Source organism: Trichomycterus rosablanca, unplaced genomic scaffold (genome assembly GCF_030014385.1).
Source record: "Trichomycterus rosablanca isolate fTriRos1 unplaced genomic scaffold, fTriRos1.hap1 scaffold_41, whole genome shotgun sequence".
In the NCBI taxonomy this organism is placed as follows: domain Eukaryota; kingdom Metazoa; phylum Chordata; class Actinopteri; order Siluriformes; family Trichomycteridae; genus Trichomycterus; species Trichomycterus rosablanca.
The window spans coordinates 129,540-135,729 of record NW_026947238.1 but is presented as its reverse complement, the minus strand read 5'-3'; positions in this window follow the sequence as shown (position 1 = coordinate 135,729).

Sequence of the window (6,190 nt, the reverse complement as noted above, 5' to 3'; positions counted from 1 at the left end):
TGAGCTCAGACTACTTTTACCAAACACTTGTTGATCATTTTTAAATAAAACTTGTCATCTTAATTGATCCCAGTTATCTGTCCTTCTTCCTTGGATAATTACAACATCAACATAACCTGTTGACATCTTTTTAAATTTATTCATTTACTTTCATAATGTGCACTTTACTATTATTTTTTAAATACTACACATGCTGCTAATTGCCTTTTTATATAGTATTATACCAAGTACAATACTGAACACTACAGGAAATCTTTCCTTACAACTGCAATCAGATTGTTCAACAACTCATAATCATTCAAAATTATTTATAATAAATACCTACTTTTTGTCTTCTATGCATGCACCATAAGACCAATGCTTATATATACAGTGGGGAAACTAATTATTTGATCCCCTGCTGATTTTATAAGTTTACCCCCTTACAAAGACTTGAACAGTCTATAATTTTTATGGAAGGTTTATTTTAACAGGAGAGAGACAGAATATCAACAAAAAATCCAGAAAAAAAAATTAATTTGTATTTGATTAAGTGAAATAAGTATTTGATCCCCTACCAACCAGCAAGAATTCTGACCCCCACAGACCGGTTATGTGCCCATGAGGCACACAAATTAGTCCTGTCCCTGTATAAAAAACTCCTGTCACAGAATCAGTTTCTTCCGTTCAAATCTCTCGACCACCATGGGCAAGACCAAAGAGCTATCAAAGGACGTCAGGGACAAGATTGTAGACCTGCACAAGGCTGGAATGGGCCATCAGCAAGACGCTTGGTGAGAAAGAGACCACTGTTGGTGCGATAATTCGAAAATGAAAGAAATACAAGATCACAGTCAATCGCCCTCGCTCTGGAGCTCCATGCAAGATCTCACCTCATGGGGTAAGAATGATTCTGAGAAAGGTGAGGTCAGTCCAGAATTACACGGGAGGAGCTTGTCAATGATCTTAAGGGAGCTGGGAGCACAGTCACCAAGAAAACCATTAGTAACACAGTTCGCCGTAATGGATTGAGATCCTGCAGTGCCCGCAAAGTCCCTTTGCTCAAGAAGGCTCATGTACAGGCCCATCTGAAGTTTGCCAATGAACACCTGAATGATTCAGAGAAAGCTTGGGAGAATGTGATATGGTCAGATGAGACCAAAATTGAGCTCTTTGGCATCAACTCCACTCGCCATGTTTGGAGGCAGATAAATGCTGGATATGACCCCTAGAACACCATCCCCACTGTCAAACTTGGAGGTGGAAACATTCTGCTTTGGGGCTGTTTCTCTGCTAAGGGTACAGGAAGACTTCATCGCATTGAGGGGCTGATGAACGGGGCCATGTACCATAGAATCTTGAATGAGAATCTCCTGGCCTCAGCCAGAACACTGAAGATGGGTCGTGGATGGGTCTTCCAGCATGACAATGACCCAAAACATACAGCCAAGGCAACAAAGGACTGGCTTAAGAAGAAGCACATTAAGATCCTAGAGTGGCCTAGCCAGTCTCCAGACCTTAATCCCCTAGAATCTGTGGAGGGAGTTCAAACTTCGAGTTTCCAAGCGACAGCCTCGAAACCTTCAGGATTTGGAGAGATTCTGTAAAGAGTAGTGGGCCAAAATCCCCCCGGAGATGTGCAGAAACCTGGTGACCAACTACAAGAAAGGTCTGACCTCTGTGTTTGCCAACAAGGGTTTCTCCACCAAGTACTAAGTCACGTTTCGCTAGGGGATTGTTAGGAGTCGGTCTACTCCTACTGTGGCCACTGGAGGGAGCCAACCTGTGGTGCACACAGGCGGCCATGGTGCTCGCACTACTAGAGGCCGATTGATTCCCTCTGCACCCACCAGAGGGAGCCAATTGTGCGAACCTCCGCCGGCGGCCACCCGAGGGCGTACAGCCCGTAGTTCAACCAGAAGTAGGAGAACTACAACTCGCAATCCACCCTCGGGCAATCAGCGTGAACGAGGAACACCTGGCTGAGCAGGTATTTAAGGTAGCGCTCAGTCAGGCTTCCTCGTCACACCCTCTTCTCATGTTACAGTTTCCTGAAATTAAACGTTTTTCAAAAGTTGGAAAGCTTAAGTTTTTGGTTTGTGCAAGTGATATATGTGCGCCATTGAGAGTCAAACAAGTTTAAGGTTTGTTTAAAACATTTGTGACAGTTCTGCTAATGGTTGTTAAACTGAAAGGCTGACCATTTTGTATATTTCTTTTATTGTTGACAAATCACCCAGAATTAGTAAGTTCACTTAAAATTACAACCATTGTTACAATTTAAGTAAAACAAAGTTTAGTAGTTTCCCCACTTGTTTAAGCCAGTTAAGTTGGAAATATGAAGTATAGTTAGTTTTACTAAATTCAGTTGAGTATCCAACAGTAATGTTTTGTTTACATAAGTGAGTTAAGTTGGTATAATGAAATATATTTCTGTTGTCATGAATCAACACAATCAAGTAAAGCAAAAGAAAAATTATTTTGTTGAGTTTATGTTTGTCAGTTTAGTTAGCTAGACACAGACCTATTAATTAAAACTGAGCTAACTATAATAGAGTTAAGTTTGGTTTAACTTAATATAATCATGTTGGTTTTACTTAAAATAGTAATGTTTGTTTTACTTAATACATTAATGTTGGTTTTACAAAAGTTAGTTATTTGAAGCTTATTAATATTATTCAATTATCTAACACAACTCGGTTAGGTGGAAATTGTTGACATAACTGGATTAAGTAAATCCAACAAATTATTTTTTTGAGTGTGTTTGGAGGCAGAGAAATGCTGGATATGACCCCTAGAACACCATTCCCACTGTCAAACTTGGAGGTGGAAACATTCTGCTTGGGGCTGTTTCTCTGCTAAGGGTACAGGAAGACTTCATCGCATTGAGGGGCTGATGAACGGGGCCATGTACCATAGAATCTTGAATGAGAATCTCCTGGCCTCAGCCAGAACACTGAAGATGGGTCGTGGATGGGTCTTCCAGCATGACAATGACCCAAAACATACGGCCAAGGCAACAAAGGACTGGCTTAAGAAGAAGCACATTAAGATCCTAGAGTGGCCTAGCCAGTCTCCAGACCTTAATCCCCTAGAATCTGTGGAGGGAGCTCAAACTTCGAGTTTCCAAGCGACAGCCTCGAAACCTTCAGGATTTTGAGAGATTCTGTAAAGAGTAGTGGGCCAAAATCCCCCCTGAGATGTGCAGAAACCTGGTGACCAACTACAAGAAACGTCTGACCTCTGTGTTTGCCAACAAGGGTTTCTCCACCAAGTACTAAGTCACGTTTTGCTAGGGGATTGTTAGGAGTCGGTCTACTCCCTCTGTGGCCACTGGAGGGAGCCAACCTGTGGTGCACACAGGCGGCCATGGTGCTCGCACTACTAGAGGCCGATTGATTCCCTCTGCACCCACCAGAGGGAGCCAATTGCGCGAACCTCTGCCGGCGGCCACCCGAGGGCGTACAGCCCGTCCGTAGTTCAACCAGAAGTAGGAGAACTACAACTCCCAATCCACCCTCGGGCAATCAGCGTGAACGAGGAACACCTGGCTGAGCAGGTATTTAAGGTAGCGCCCAGTCAGGCTTCCTCGTCACACCCTCTTCTTTTGTGCTCTCTTGCACGTTATGTCAGGGATACTGGTAACGTGAGGTCTCTTAGAGAGTTTGCGGTAGGCCCAGGGGCCGAGGTAAAAAAAATATTTCAGGGAAAGAGTTAATCCTGGTGTGACTCCTTTTGCGATCTCCTTCCTTTACTGGGAGAATCGCTTTCTTTAAAACATTTTTTTTTCTGGATATTTTTGTTGATATTCTGTCTCTCTGTTAAAATAAACCTTCCATAAAAATTATAGACTGTTCAAGTCTTTGTAAGGGGGTAAACTTACAAAATCAGCAGGGGATCAAATATTTATTTTCCCCACTGTAACTGTTTTGTGTATATTTGTTCTTTCTTATTGTTATTTTTGTTATTTCCCTGTAACTTGCTTTGGCAATACAAATGTCCTTATTTGTCATGCCAATAAAGCTTCTTTTGAGTTTGAGTTTGAGAGAGAGAGAGAGAGAGAGAGAGAACTTCTATGCTGTGTGTAGATTAGTGACCGGCCGTCTAAACAAAAAAATTTTTTTCCAATAGTTCATGTAAAATTACGAATGCAGGCAGCCAACCGCGATCGCTGTATCACACTCCGAACACAGTTTTCAGCAGGGGCGGCTCGTTCATTAGGGCTATCAAGCGACGCACCACCAAAGGGCGAAAGGGAAGAAATTTTTCTATCACATTCAACCAGTGTTAAACTATCTGTGACTGTTCTGGAGTCTGTCTTGTCTCTGAATATCACAGTCCAATCAGCGTCGAGTTGTCTTCCGTATAGTACCGCCCCTTTCGGGGCGACTCCACTCTAACAGAAAGTCGCCCCGGATTGCTCTCATAGACTCTCATGTTAAAGCTCTTTTTTTCGTATTGCTGGCGCTGTAATGCATTTTGAATGACTTCCAGGGGGCCCGCACTTACGTGCCTGTGTCACACGTAATCGTTCCTTATTTGGAAACTAAAGGTGATGTTCTGTATTTTTATCAATGGGAGAGAAATGCTGCAGATTAGACTGAGACCGGGCAATATGTATGAAACAGAAGTAAACTGCTGCTACCGTGGGAATTAAAAGGGGTTCGGTTATTATTGTAAGTACCCTGTTTCCCCAAAAATAAGTGTCTTATATTAATTTTTGCTCCCAAAGATGCGCTAGGTCTTATTTTCAGGGGATGTCTTATTTTTCCATGAAGAAGAATTCACATTTATTGTTGAACAAAAAAAATGAACATTTATTATATACTGTATAATATACATACTGAGCCACTTGTACAGCAGGGACGGTATTGCAGCTTCCGGCCACCAGGGGGAGCTCACCACAGCACACTTGTACAGCACAGCAGGGACAGCGTACGGTCCAAACAAAAACTTAGCTAGGTCTTACTTTCGGGGGAGGCCTTATACTTAGCAATTCAGCAAAACCTCTACTAGGTCTTATTTTCAGGGGATGTCTTATTTTCGGGGAAACACGGTAGTGTTCACTTTTAGTCTTAGTAATGCCGTGTGTAGGGTGAAAGTAAAGTAACACGAGCAGGGCCGGAACTTTTCTCACTGCCCCCTAAGCAACGCAGTCCAGAACCGGGGCTGCATGTCAGTGTTAAGATGGATTATGTAAAAATATTGTTTACACTATTGAGAAGAAATGTTACATGATGTTCTTGATGTTGTTTTGCCTAAAATATGGTTCTGATTTATTATTATAAAGAATGAAAATAATAAATGTTAAACAGCCTAAATAATACTGTGTATGACCTGTTATATTTTTTATAGGTGCAACCCTAACCGCATACCCCCTGCTCAGGTAAACTACTGCCATCCCACCCCCCACCTTATGCCCTCCGCCAACCTGTCAGCCCAGGGTGTTCTTTATTTCCAGTTCTGAAAATTGGCAACCCTAATTGGAGCAGCTAGCACCTAAAATAAAATGCTGATGAAGACTGAATTAAATTGTTAGTGTGAAGGCTTTACTTAATTTTATGATGAATGGTAAAGCTGCTCTCTCTCCATTTTTAAAGTTATGTGTGAGGGCAAACTTACAGATGACTTAAGATGTTAATTATTTAAGCATTAATTTACCCATTGAACGGGTCACCTTGGCCATCATCGCAACTACCCCCCTCCCCCACCCCCGAGAGATTAGGCAGGAGCCGCCACTGGTTTTCAGTAAATCATTTGTTTTCAGCAAAATAATTTGTTCTTTACGATTAAAGTACTGTAATGCAGTGTTTCCCAACTACTGTGCCGGGGCACATAAGTGTGCCGTGAGAAATCATCAGGTTTGCTGTGGAAGAATATCCAATTTCACCTGATTGGTACTGCGGTGTGTAGTGAATAATATAGTTTATATCAGAATACATCAGCACACACACACGTTTTACAGTATTTCTGACCTGATCGTCCTCTACAAAACACCAACACTGCATTGCAAAAATATTAAATTGCATTACTTGTGACCCGCCAGCGCATTCAAACAGAAAAAGTAATAAATTATCGACGCTGTCCGATGAAAAACTACTTTTAGCGGTTTTCACTTTTTTTACTTGTTGATGAAAAGATGAATGAAATCACGCAAGCTCTGTAATGAGTATCTCTATTGGCTGCTAGAGCTGTCCTTCAAAACCACGTA